The sequence below is a fragment of the Eucalyptus grandis genome, chromosome 8 (genome assembly GCF_016545825.1).
Source record: "Eucalyptus grandis isolate ANBG69807.140 chromosome 8, ASM1654582v1, whole genome shotgun sequence".
In the NCBI taxonomy this organism is placed as follows: Eukaryota; Viridiplantae; Streptophyta; class Magnoliopsida; order Myrtales; family Myrtaceae; genus Eucalyptus; species Eucalyptus grandis.
In genome coordinates, this window is record NC_052619.1 from 10,196,653 (window position 1) to 10,210,269 (window position 13,617).

Here is a 13,617-nt window from a genome sequence, read left to right on the forward strand (position 1 = left end):
AATGTGATCCTTGAATTTTCAATTTGTTTAACGTGGTTCATGAACTTTTGATACATGTTCAACTTATATTTCAATATTGTGCCTTCATTAATTCAAGTTTAGGAACTACATTGAATATTTTTATATAATTTAGGGATTAAACTGAATATGTACTAAAAGTCCATAAACTACATTGAATAAATTATAAATTCATGGACCATATTGTACATTGAGTTAAAACTCATGGATCACATTGAACAAATTGAAAGTTGAGGGACCACATTGCACTTTGATGCAAAGTTTAGGACTATTTGTGTCATTTTTCTAATAAATTAAAAATTCGGATATTATATTGCACATTAAGCCAAAGTTTAGAAGTCATTTTGTACTAATTCCTAAAAGGGAAAGTGGAAATAATGATTGATGCAAGTTAATTTTGTAAATTACCTTATTATTTTTTCATTCAAACTAAATAGTTTATTTACAAATCACAGCATTCGTATTCTGGAGACTTGGAACACCACAACCGTTGCATCTTGGTTTTCACCTTCTATTTTGCAGAAATAATCTCCTTCTATTCTGCAATGATTGTGATACATGTACACTGCTTGTGCCAATATTACAAGAACGTTTTTCTTCAGCAAGGGAATTCCTTAATAATTTATTTGGCTTCCATAGTAATAGGTATTACGGATAAATGCACAATGGGTCCTTTAAATTTGGCAAATCTTTCAATCCGTTTCATAAATTTTTGTGCCATTGGGTCTTAAAATGAAGTTTTGTTTTCAAGTTGGTTGTTCTATAAAATTATTAATAGAAAAAAATATTGATGTGACCTTGATTGTCGCTAAATGTTACTGTGTCATCTTACATGGTAATTAGGAAAGAAAGCAAATAAATGAGAGGGAAATAATGGGCATTGTCTTTTTGTATATTAGGATGTTCTAGCCTCTAGGGCAGTATGAGAAGTATGTATATATTCTCATGGAGGTTGATAAGATGGTTCGTAGATAGAGAAATTCAATATCCATCGTTAGATAAAGACAGATGTACGGCTGTAACTAGAGATGCTCAAGTATATAAATGGAATTGAAGCATTCTTTGACAAACCTTCCCTCTTCAAAATAGCAAACACAGAATTTATTTGAGGTTCAACACACTACTCCTTTTCTTTGTGGATTTATAACACCTTCTACAAATCCTTAAGTACAGTGCATTCACGACTAGGAACATAGACACTTTGATATTTGAAAGTAAAAATCGCCTTTCGGAATGCGGTCTCATAAGCTGCGGAAAGTGGAGCCCTTTCTTTCCAATATTTACTAAGTTTTGTAAATTTGGAACTTCTTTAGCGCCATTTCCACATTTATGTCGGAGAGTGGTCGCAAATAGTCACAATCACTCAATACACACATTTCAAGAAATGTTTGCTTTGTAAACCCATTAAGTTTTCATGCTCCAGTAGCTTGGAGTACTTGAACTCATACACGAGACTTGCCGAACTTGTTTCATTTTCTAGCATCTTGCGCTTATTGCTAATTTTACAATTTTCCTAATTCTCCTAGTAGTATTAATAAAATTAAAGATTAGGGGCACAAAATTCAGCTCTGTTTCTTGTTTATAAGGAATGTCTTTGCTTCATAACTATACCTAACTTCTAATGTATGTAATTTTCTGAGCTAATAGCACATTGTTCATATGTAAGATGCTATCTTGTTACACTTATTTCTTAGTGTTCCAAACTGCCCACAAATTGGCCCATTTGTAATATCTCAAACCTGGAAATACTTTATTGGTATCTTAATCAGACACTTTGTTTTAGTTTTAGTTTTAGTTTGATTTTAGCGTAAAAAATTTCACAAAAATCGATTGAGAACCTTGTTTATCGAAATTTTCGTTTTTATGTCCCAAATCGATCAAAAATAAAATTACAACTGTTCATTCGAAAGATTATTTGAAAAATTAAACATATACAACCACATAAAACACTTAGTCAAAAAGGCTATATTTTTCTTAGGAATTGTGTGTTGAAATGGATAAAATATAGCCACAAGCAATATGGGATAACTCACTCTAGAACAGCCAAATGCTACAAGATCTGCATCACTCTTGCATGAATTGCCGAAAAAGTCAATTGAGCATCTGCCTTATAAGGGGCAACAACATAAGAAATGTCCTCCTTCATAATTCACGAAACATTCTTGCTCAAATATAAAGTTAAATCGCCGATTGACAATCTTTCAATTTCAGATTCAGGAATTTCACTTCTTTAGGACACCACATTACCAACTACGGTACTATTGACCATCAAAATCACCAGGAAAAGCATTGAGGCAAAGTCACCAACGAATTAAAAAGAGCCAACTCATACCACCTTCTATGTATATGCCGAGACCATCGAAACAATCATTTACATTGAAAAGGACGTGCGGACCCCTCAAGTGCCACAAGTTTGGCCAAAGGGACACTTAAGTGTCATAATTTATGAAAGGTACACTTAAGTGCCAAAATCGGAGTAAAATGAATCACTTGAGTGCCATTCCGGCCAAAATCCGGCCAAAACGCCAACATGGCGTTTTTCAGCCAGCGCGCCCAAAACGACGCCGTTTTGCACGCGACGTGGCCAAACGGCGTCGTTTTGGATTGACATGGAAAAAAATAAATTAAATAAATTAAATTTAGTTAAAATATTAAAAAATAATAATTTTAAAATTAAATTTAGTCAAAATATTAAAAAATAATTAAAAATTTTAAAAAAAGTTTAAAAAGTTTTTTTAAATAAAAAAAAAAAAAAAGGCAACAGGGGGAGGCGACCGAGGGCCCTCGGCTGCCGCCACCGCCGGGAAGGGGCGGCGGCGGGGAGGGTCGGCCGGGGTCGCGGGCCCCGGCCGGGGTCGGCGACCCGGCCGATCGGGCGGCGAGGGCTCGCAAGCCCTCGCCGCCGGATCCGGGCGAGGGCCGCAAGCCCTCGCTGCTGGATCTAGGGGCTCGCGGCCCTCGCCCAGATCAAGCGAGGGCTCGCGAGCCCTGCCGCCGGTCGGCCGGGGTTGCCGGCCTCGGCCGGGCCCGGCGACCCCGCCGACCCTCCCCGCCGCCGCCGGGCAAGGGCCCGGCGACCCCGGCCAACCCTCCCCCGCCGTCGCTGGCCCTTCCCGGCCGCGGTGGCTAAGGGCTCTCACCGCCCCCGTTCCTTTTTTTTTTTTTTTTTAATTTTTTTAAATTTTTTAAATTTTTTAAATTTTTTAAATTTTTTAAATTTTTTAAAGTTTTAAAATTATTATTTTTAAAAATATTTTAAATAAACTTAATTTTAAAATTATTATTTTAAAATATTTTAACTAAATTTAAATTTAATTTAATTTAATTAATTTTTTAATTTTTTTACCACGTCGCTCAAAACGACGCCGTTTGGCCACGTCGCGTCCAAAACGACGTCGTTTTGGGCGCGGGTGCGCTTTCGCTAGAAAAACGCCACGTTGGCGTTTTGGCCGGACTTTGGGCCGGAAGTGGCACTCAAGTGATCCGTTTTTTTTTTTTCGAATGTGGCACTTAAGTGTACCTTTCAAAGTTATGGCACTTAAGTGTCCCTTTGGCCAAAGTTATGGTACTTGAAGCGTTCTTTTGCCCATTGAATAGATATGCTTGGTGGTAGGGCTGAGCGCGGTTCCTGGGTTACCCGGGAACCGGAACCGAACCGGAGGAGGGTCCGGTTCGGTTCCCAGTTCCAAGGGGGACCGGTTCCGGAACCGGAACCGGAACCGGTTACTTAGGGCAGAAAAAGCTCGACCTTGGATGTTCTAGTGACTCGTATGTGATGTTCTAGTTGAAGTTTGGCTTTGGCCTCTAAATGAAAGTTGTAAAGGACTTCTTGGAGTATAACATACTAAAATTTGGGACAAAACAAACAAGTATAAGTGGGTGAAATCGTTATTCTTTGGAAAGACTGGATCTGGAGATTTTGGGACCGACCCTTGATGAATTCATGGACTGTAAGGCAACTTTTGTCGAAATTTCACTTCGGTTTCTTAACAAAAGTTGTAAAGGACATCCTGAGGTACAACATATAAAAAATTTAGAGAAAAAAACAAGAATAGGTAGGTGAAATCGTGGTCCTTTGGAGATGGTTAGATCTGGAATTACGGTACTACGAACAGGGATTTTAACCGTCCATATTTAATTATCTAGGACGAATTTGACTTCTATGTTTTCATGAAGTATCTACCTTATGATATTGGCTATCACATAGTCGAATTTCATAATTTTTGAAGGTCATTTGGGTATTTAATCGGAAATGTTTCTAAAACTGTGCAATCTGATGTGTTCGGATCTTATAAGTTGCAATGCGTGGACTATATCATTTTTTATGAGGTTCTTTTGGAAATTTGTTCTGCATGAAATATCTCTCTTCATGTCTTCCCTACAATATATTTAAATTTCGTAATTTTTGTAGTTCATTTTCCTATTTAACCAAAAATGTTTCAAAAACTGTGCAAGTAGAGAATAGGAAAAGTAAATCGATTTTATCTTTTAATCCAGAACGAATTGGACTACAATTTCTGCATGAAACTTGTACCTCTAGGTCTTAAATACAACGTGTCCAAATTTCAGAATTTTCTGAGTTCATTTAAGGGTTTAATTGAAATTGTTTTCAAAACTTGTACCTCTAGACATTCTTGTTCTAGTGGTGTTTTATTTCTACTTTCTAGTTTGCTATTTGTTTTGAAATTTCTAATTATATTCTATTATTGTTGTGTAGTGCGAAGTTAATGTATCAAGATAACATGTCAATGGGAAGTTACCGTGTAGTATACACGTACATTATAGTTTTTTTTGGTAACGTGCGCATACGTTATATATTTTTTTGGTAATATGCGTATATGTTATAGTTTTTTTTTTTTTTTGGTAACGTGCGCGTACGTTATAGTTTTTTTGGGTAACGTGCGCATATGTTATAGTTCAAATTTGAAAATAACAAAAAAGAAAAAAAAAAAAAAAAGGAACCTGTTGGAACCTGGAACCGACCCTAGAACCTATGACAGAGTAGGTTCCAGGTTCTCGGTTCCCACGGGTAGGTTCCAGGTTCCGGACGGAACCGAACCGGAACCTGGAACCGCTCACCCCTACTTGGTGGACATGCTATAACTATTAAATTTCATGTCAAAACTGCCGTAGATTGTAAAATTGAAGAAAATAATCAAGAGTTAAGGCAATAATTTTGAATGGCGAAGAGTGATAAGTTTCCAAGAGACCTTGGATGTACTCCGTCACCTCGCCTGCAATGGCGAGAAAAACGAGTGAAACTCATTGTGCACGGTAGAACAAATCAGGAAATGAAATAAGCAATGAAGAAGAAGAAGGCAGAGCCATTGCATGAAAGAGATGATCAATACTCACCATTGGGATCATTGATGAACTTCTTTCCAGCCATGAGAGCTCTAAAAGAAGACACAACCCCAATCCCACGGGAGTAATGAGCTTTTGCAGCGACTAAAAAAGAGTGAGAGGAGTAGTGAGCTTTTCCTCACAACGCTGTCATCTTCTCAGGCCCTGCTTCTTGAGAATGCGAGATCGGCCCTTGAGAATAATGGCAATTGCATGCCCGAAAGGTTATCCTGTTGAATAATGGCAAATGCTCTCAGTGTTAAAAGTCCAAAAAGAAAAAAAGTGAAGAACAAAAGCCAAACATCTAATGGCCTATAGATGAAAAGTCTAACAAAATGTTCTTATACAACATTGTTTGTTAGTGTAATCAAATATTACACCACATGTTCATCTAATCTAACGGCTTAAATTTTTTAAAATAGTTGATTGTGGTCCTACAAAATTTCACATAATATTAGAGCAATAGGTCCTTTAGGTTTAGGCCAAAATCTAACTTATGTGTGAGGGGAAGTATTAAAGTAATTATATATTAAACCACATTTTCGTTTAACAGCTTAAGGTTTTAGATTATGTATAAGATGTCTAGCTATAGATTATGTATCATGAAAAGCTTCAAAATCAATACACAAAAGGAAAAGAAAGTAGAACGATGACAATTATGAAACAACCACAGAGAAATCGTATATTTGCTCCCAAAGAAATTTGTGTTGTCTGAGTATCAAATGTATTTACATCAAACAGAAACGATAGGCATAGACCCCAGAATTTGTTCGAGCTAAAGCTCGAGCAAAATGATGTCAACCACATGCGATGCCGAACTAGAATAATTCACTTGGCAATTTTCATGAAACTTTCAACGCATGATTAAATGTCTTTGCACAGAGATGTTCATCACATTGCATATCGTGAGCTGCGAAACCCATTTGGACCAGATAAGTTGCGAAACAGCCTCATGATTCATGAAGATCAAACTTAAGAGGAGGAAGTACAAGGGCCCGGCAACCAACTCTAAACAAACCTCGGTTCCTTTCGATGAATTCGGAAGGTTTCATCTGTGAACGACGACAACATTTCGTTTGCAATTAACTCGGGGGTTTAAATTAATTGTCAATATTTACAAATGAATTAATATATTGGTAAATGATGGGTTATGTCCCGACAACAAACGATAATATTACTGATAATAAGGAAAGTGTTCACACGAGTTTAATTTTGTAAATTATGCTTCGAAGCGCACCTTGACTGTGGCACGCATCTTGGGGTTTCATCTGCAGTAATTGTGATATATGAACACTCCTGAGTCAATATCACAAGAACGGTTTTTCTTCGACAGATAGTCAAGGTAATTCCTTGTTCCTTTTATTTGGCATTTCATGTTCATAGATATTGTGATCACACCATCAACGCCGTCATCGCCGCTTTCTTTGGACTCATCGCACTCAGGCCCATGCTTGAATCGATGATCGCTCGAGCGCGAGCGCGCGCTCGAGTGCTCCAATGGCGTCGGAAGTTGCAGAGAAGGCATTTGTGGAAATTCCGGTGAATGGTGGGAAGAGAAGTGAGGCCAGGGAAGCGAGACTTGATGCTGCAGGCGGAAGACGACAGCATTTCGTTTACGACGAACTCGAGGGTCTAAATTAATTGTCAAAAAATACAAGGTGAATATATAAATTAATTGCCAAAAAATACAAAGTGAATATATATATATGGCCATGGTTCACTATTCAAACGATTTAATTTTATGATGCATTTGCACATAATTTTCTTTGCTTGAGATTAGGTGAAAAGTGATGGCATTTAGTATCTACAAATTAAAATGTGTGTCTAGCAAAAAAAAAAAAATTATAATCTGCATCAACATGTCTCTCCATGTATCATCCGTTCACCTTAATATATCAAATAGTTTGCTACAATAAAAAAAGAAAAAGAAAAAATGACATAAATGATTCTTGAACATTAGCCCAACGTGTAATGTGGTCCATAAATTTTTAATTTGTTAAGTATGGTTAATGAATTTCAATCTAATGTGCAAGGTCTTTTCTAGATTTTTAATTTGTTCAATGTGCTCTTTGAACTTTTAGTAAATATTCAATATAATCTTTAAATTATATAAAAATATTCATGGTTGTCCTTCAAGTAATTCAAGTTCAGGTACAACATTGAACATTTTTATATAGTTAAATAACTAGATTGAACATGTATTAAAGTTTTAGGGATCACATTGAACAATTAAAAATTTAGGACGACATTGCAATGGGGCCAAAATTTAGGGATCTTATGGAAGAAATTGGGATAATCGCACAAATAATTAATAAATTTTGACTAAATATGCAATGTGATCATTGAATTTTCAATTTGTTCAACGTGGTTTGTGAACTTTTGATACATGTTTAACTTATTTTTCAATATTGTGCTTTCATTAATTCAAGTTTAGGGACTACATTGAATATATTCATATAATTCAGGGATTAAACTGAGTATGTACTAAAAGTCCATGAACTACATTGTATAAATTATAAATTCAGGGACCATATTGCACATTAAGTTAAAACTCATGGATCATATTAAACAAATTGAAAGTTGAGGGACCACATTGCACTTTTATCCAAAGTTTAGGACTATTTGTGTAATTTTTCTAACAAATTAAAAATTTGGGTATTACATTGCATATTGAGCTAAGGTTTAGAGGCCATCGTGTAGTAATTCCTATAAAAAAAAAGTGGAAATAATGTTTGATGCAAGTTAATTTTGTAAATTACCTTATTATTTTTTCATTCAAACTAAATAGTTTATTTATGAATCACAACATTCGTATTCTGGGGACTTGGAACACCACGACCGTTGCATGCATCTTGGGTTTTCACCTTTTATTTTGTAGAAAGAATCTCCTTCTATTCTGCAATGATTGTGATACATGTACACTACTTGTGCCAATATTACAAGATCGTTTTTCTTCAACAAGGCAATCCCTTATTAATTTATTTGGCATTCATATTAAAAGGTATTACGGATAAATGCACAGTGGGTCTTTTAAATTTTGCAAATCTTTCAATCCGTTTCATAAATTTTTGTGCCATTGGGTCTTAAAATGAAGTTTTGATTTTAAGTTTATTCTTCTATAAAATTATGAAAAAAAAAATTGAGGTGACCTTGATTGTCGCTAAATGTTAATGTGTCCGTTTATGGCATCTTACATGATAATTAGGAAAGAAAGCAAACAAATGAGAGGGAAATAATGGGAATTATATTCTTGTATATTAGGATGTTCTAAGGGTAGGATGAGAAGTATGTATATATTCTCGTGATGGGGTGGTTATAGATAGAGAGGTTAAATTTCCACCATTAGATAAAGATATATGTATGGTTGTTACTAGAGGTTGATAAGATGGTTGGTAGATAGAGAAATTCAATCTCCATTGTTAGATAAAGACAAATGTACAACTGTAACTAGAGATGCTCAAGTATATAAAGGGAATTGAAGTATTCTTTGTCAAACCGTCCCTCTTTAGAATAGCAAACAGAAAATTTATTTGAGGTTCAACACACTACTCTTCTTTTTTGTGGATTTATAACACCTTATGCAAATCCGCCTAAGTACAATGCATTCACGACTAGGATCATAGACCCTTTGATGTTTGAAAGTAAGAATCACTTTCGGAATGCGGTCTCATAAGCTACAGAAAGTGGAGCCGTTTCTTTCTAATGCTTACTAAGTTTTATAAATTTGGAACTTCTTTAGCGCCATCTCCACATTCATGTTGGGGAGTGGTCGCAAATAGTCACAACCACTCAATACACACATTTCAAAAAATGTTTGCGCTTTGTAAACCCATTAAGTTTTCATGCTCCAGTAGCTTGGAGTACTTGAACTCGTACTTGCTAATTTTATAATTTTCCTAATTCTCCTAGTAGTATTAATAAAATTAAAGATTGGGGGCACAAAATTCAGCTCTGTTTCTCATTTACAAGGAATGTCTTTGGTTCATAACTATACCTAGCTTCTAATGTATGTAATTTTCTGAGCTAATAGCACATTGTTCATATGTAAGATGCTATCTCGTTACACTTATGTTCTTAGTGTTCCAAACTGCCCACAAATTGGCCCATTTGTAATATCTCAAACATGGAAATACTTTAGTTGGTATCTTAATCAGACACTTTGTTTTTGTTTTTGTTTGATTTTAGTGTCAAAAATTTCGCAAAAATCAATTGAGAACCTTGTTTTTTGAAATTTTTGTTTTTATGTCCAAAATCGATCAAAAATAAAATTACAATTGTTCATTTGGAAGATTATTTGAAAAATTAAACATATACAACCACATAAAACACCCAAGTCGAAATGGCTATATTTTTCTTAGGGATTGTGTGTTGAAATGTATAAAATATAGCCACAAGCAATATGGGATGACTCACTCTAGAACAGCCAAACGCTACAATATCTGCATCACTCTTGCATGAATTGCCAAAAAAGTTGATTAAGCATCTGCCTCGTAAGGGGCAACAACATAAGAAATGTCCTCATTCACAATGCACGAAACATTCTTGCTCAAGCATAAAGTTAAATTGTGATTGGCAATCTTTCAATTTCAGATTCAGGAATTTCACTTCCTTAGGACACCACATTACCAACTACGGCACTATTGACCATCAAAGTCACCAGGCAGGAAAAGCATATGAGGCAAACTCACCAACGAATTAATAAGAGCCAACTCATACCGCCTTCTTTGTATATAGAGAGACCATCGAAACAATCATTTACATTGAAAAGATATGCTTGGTGGACATGCTATAACTATTCAATTTCATGTCAAAACTGCCGCAGATAGTAAAATTGAAGAAAATAATCAAGAGTTAAAGCAATAATTTTGAATGGCTTGTTTTATCATTGCCTTGTGTTCTTGCGACAATCGTTGGGTTGTCTACATATGGATCCCTTTGATTTATGTAGTAAGATAATTGAGATTCCTTTGACGTTAATATAGATCTTCACAGCTTGAGCCCATAATAAATAATTGGATGATCCATTTAATTTAATGGTGATGTATAATTTGGAAATAGAAAAAATAACATCACATCACTTGACATACCTGTTTCAAGAAAAGTTTACATCAAGTTAGTGAGGATCATACGATAAATTGATTATTGGGCAAAACTAGTCACGTAAAACATATTAGTTATGCTATTGAGATATTCGTAATATTCGTCACAACTCTAAAATCTACAAATCTTATGCATATGCATATAGATTCAAGATAACTATTTCTAAGTTCAAAAGCAATATCTTGAATGCATAAAGCCCCACCAATTTCATTGGGTGCATGCAAGACCTCGGCATAAACTAAGGAAATGAAATAAATAGTGAAGAATGATAAGTTTCCAAGAGACCTTGGATGTACTCCTTCACCCCGTTTGCAATGACGTGAATAACGAGTGAAACTCATTGTACACGGTAGAACAAATCAGGAAATGAAATAAGCAGCGAAGAAGAAGAACGTAGAGCCATTGCATGAAAGAGATGATCAATACTCACCATTGGGATCATTGATGAACTTCTTTCCAGCCATGAGAGCTCTAAAAGAAGACACAAACCCAATCCCACGGGAGTAGTGAGCTCTTGCAGCGACAGAAAAAGAGTGAGAGGAGCAGCGAGCTTTTCCTCACAACACTACCATCTTCTCAGGCCCTACTTCTTGAGAATGCAAGATCGGTCCTTGAGAATAATGGCAATTGCATGCCCCGAAGGGTTATCCCGTTGAATAATGGCAAATGTTCTCAATTTTTAAAGTCCAAAAAAAAAAGGTGAAGAACAAAAGCCAAACATCTAATGGCTTATAGATGAAAAGTCTAACCAAATGTTCTTATGCAACATTGTTTGTTAATGTAATCAAATATTAAACCACACATTCATATAATCTAACAGCTTAAATTTTTTAGAATAGTTTATTGTGATCGTACAAAATTTCACGTGATATTAGAGCAAGAGTTCCTTTAGGTTTGGGCCAAAATCCAACTTATGTGCGAGGGGAAGTGTTAGAATAATTAAATATTAAATCACATTTTCGTCTAACAGCTTAAGATTTTAGATTATGTGTAAGATGTCTAGCTATAGATTATGTATCATGAAAAGCTTTGAAATCTATACACAAAAGGAAAAGAAAGCAGAACAATGACAATTACGAAACAACCACAGAGAAATTGTATATCTGGTCCCAAGGAAACTTGTATTGTCTGAGTATCAAATGTATTTCCATCAAACAGAAACGAGGAGAATTACCAAAAAAGTCTTAAACATTTTGCAATTGTGCTAATTCAGTCCTAAACTTATTTTTTTAGTCAATTGAGTCTTAAACTTTTATAATTGTGCTAATTTAGTCATTTTGACCAAAATTGGCTGGCGACAATTTGTTTAATAATATTTAATTTTTCCGAATTATTTTATTAATTTTTCAATCTTTTTACCCCCCTCTCTCTCTCTCCCCTTCTTCCTTTGGCTCTAGCGACCGACTAGCCCTTGTCGGTCACCGGACTAAGGTGGCCGAGCGAGCTTGCCTCGCCAGATCAAGTGATGGCGAGGCCTCCCTCACCGGATCTAGCGAGGGCTTGCCTCGCCTCCCGGGGGAGGGAATTAAACATGTATATGTTAGTTATAAATAAATGAGACATAAGTGAATTAAACATGTCATAAAAGGGTTAATGACCAACTCACCTGCTCTCTTTGTTCTCCATTGCCTCACTCTCTCTTCAAGACCGAGATGTGATTGACCCAAGATGGAAGAAGATTATTATGTAGTGAAAGATGTTCGAGACAAGTTGAATCTAAGAGAGGAAGGAGGGCTCTGAAATGTCATGAAACTTTGATCGACGGGAACCCTTTTTCTTCCGTTTGTTTTCTTTATAGTCGATTTTTTTTTTTTTTTTTTTTTTTTTTTGTGAAGCTTTGATTATTTATGGCCATGCCGCAGTCAATAAATGTTTCAAGGCGTTGGGCTCTTTTGGGCCAAGTTGGACCGAGTTGGCTCCCATGATGGGCTGACCCGACTCGGCCTATGAAAAATTCAAATGTTCCTTCGAGAAACGAAAAAAGGGACACGCATGCTTTTTTGGACCGAGTTGGCTCCCATAAATCTTTTAATTATGCAAACCTAGTTATAAACATTTTGATTAATTATTAATTTAGTCATTAATCTTTTAATGATTTGTCAATTTAATCATTCTAACTAATTTTGACTATAAATTATTAACATAAATGTCTAGATTGATATTGATATGGATAATTTTTAAATTTTTTGTGTTTGGGCTAACAAGGGTGAGGATTGACCTCATTGGATCTGGCGGCAACCATCACCACCAGCCCCCCTCGTCCTCCATTGTCACTCAAATCTTGTTGTTTATATCCATGTTAATCTTTACCATTCAAATCATTTACCTTGTCATGGGTGTGAGAATGTTAAGCAACGGTCTCACGTCGGAAAATCAAATATGGTTTGCAATAGCTAATAAAATCTCAAGATGCATACGGACCCTAGTTTCTTCCTTATCCCGGCGTCCCTAATGCTTTTGCTTCATTCTACACCCTCGATAATGAAAAATCTCTCGGAAAGAACAAAAAGGAAAGGGTCAAGTTCCTTTTATTAAATTAAATTAAATTAAAACATATAAACGAAAAACAGAACATGAATAACAAGATATAAATAAAAAAAGGACATTAAATTAAACTAAAACTCAATTAACCCTCTTGTACAAAAACTCAGCCATTCATGGCAAAATGTGCATCGCATTGACATGATTTGGACATCTCTATTTCCACATGCAGTCGCACTTTCTACCTGCTGACTCATTCGCGTTTCACCCGTTTCATCACGGTGGTCGGTATAAAATCTGAACCAACCCATGACAGATTGACATCGGAGTTCTGCCACTCGTCCCTTTCTTCGTCTCACGACCGGAAAATTGGTACGTCACAAGTTAATGTATCTTAATTGTTTTATAAAATGGTAACTTAATTTTTTGCTCTCATTGATCTTTAAATCATTTTGATTTGGATTCCGATTCCTATTATAATCAAGACCTGCGTTTTTCTGGAACATTCACAGTGCGAAACCAGTATGATTTTAGAGGGAGGAAAGATTTGGTTAAATTCGTCAAGACAGTGGCTGAGGCGGGTCTCGTAGTTCAATCGCGCATCGGCCTTATGTATGTGCAGAATGGAACCATTGCGGCTTCCTCTGTTGCGTTTCATACAGGGAATCCAACTTC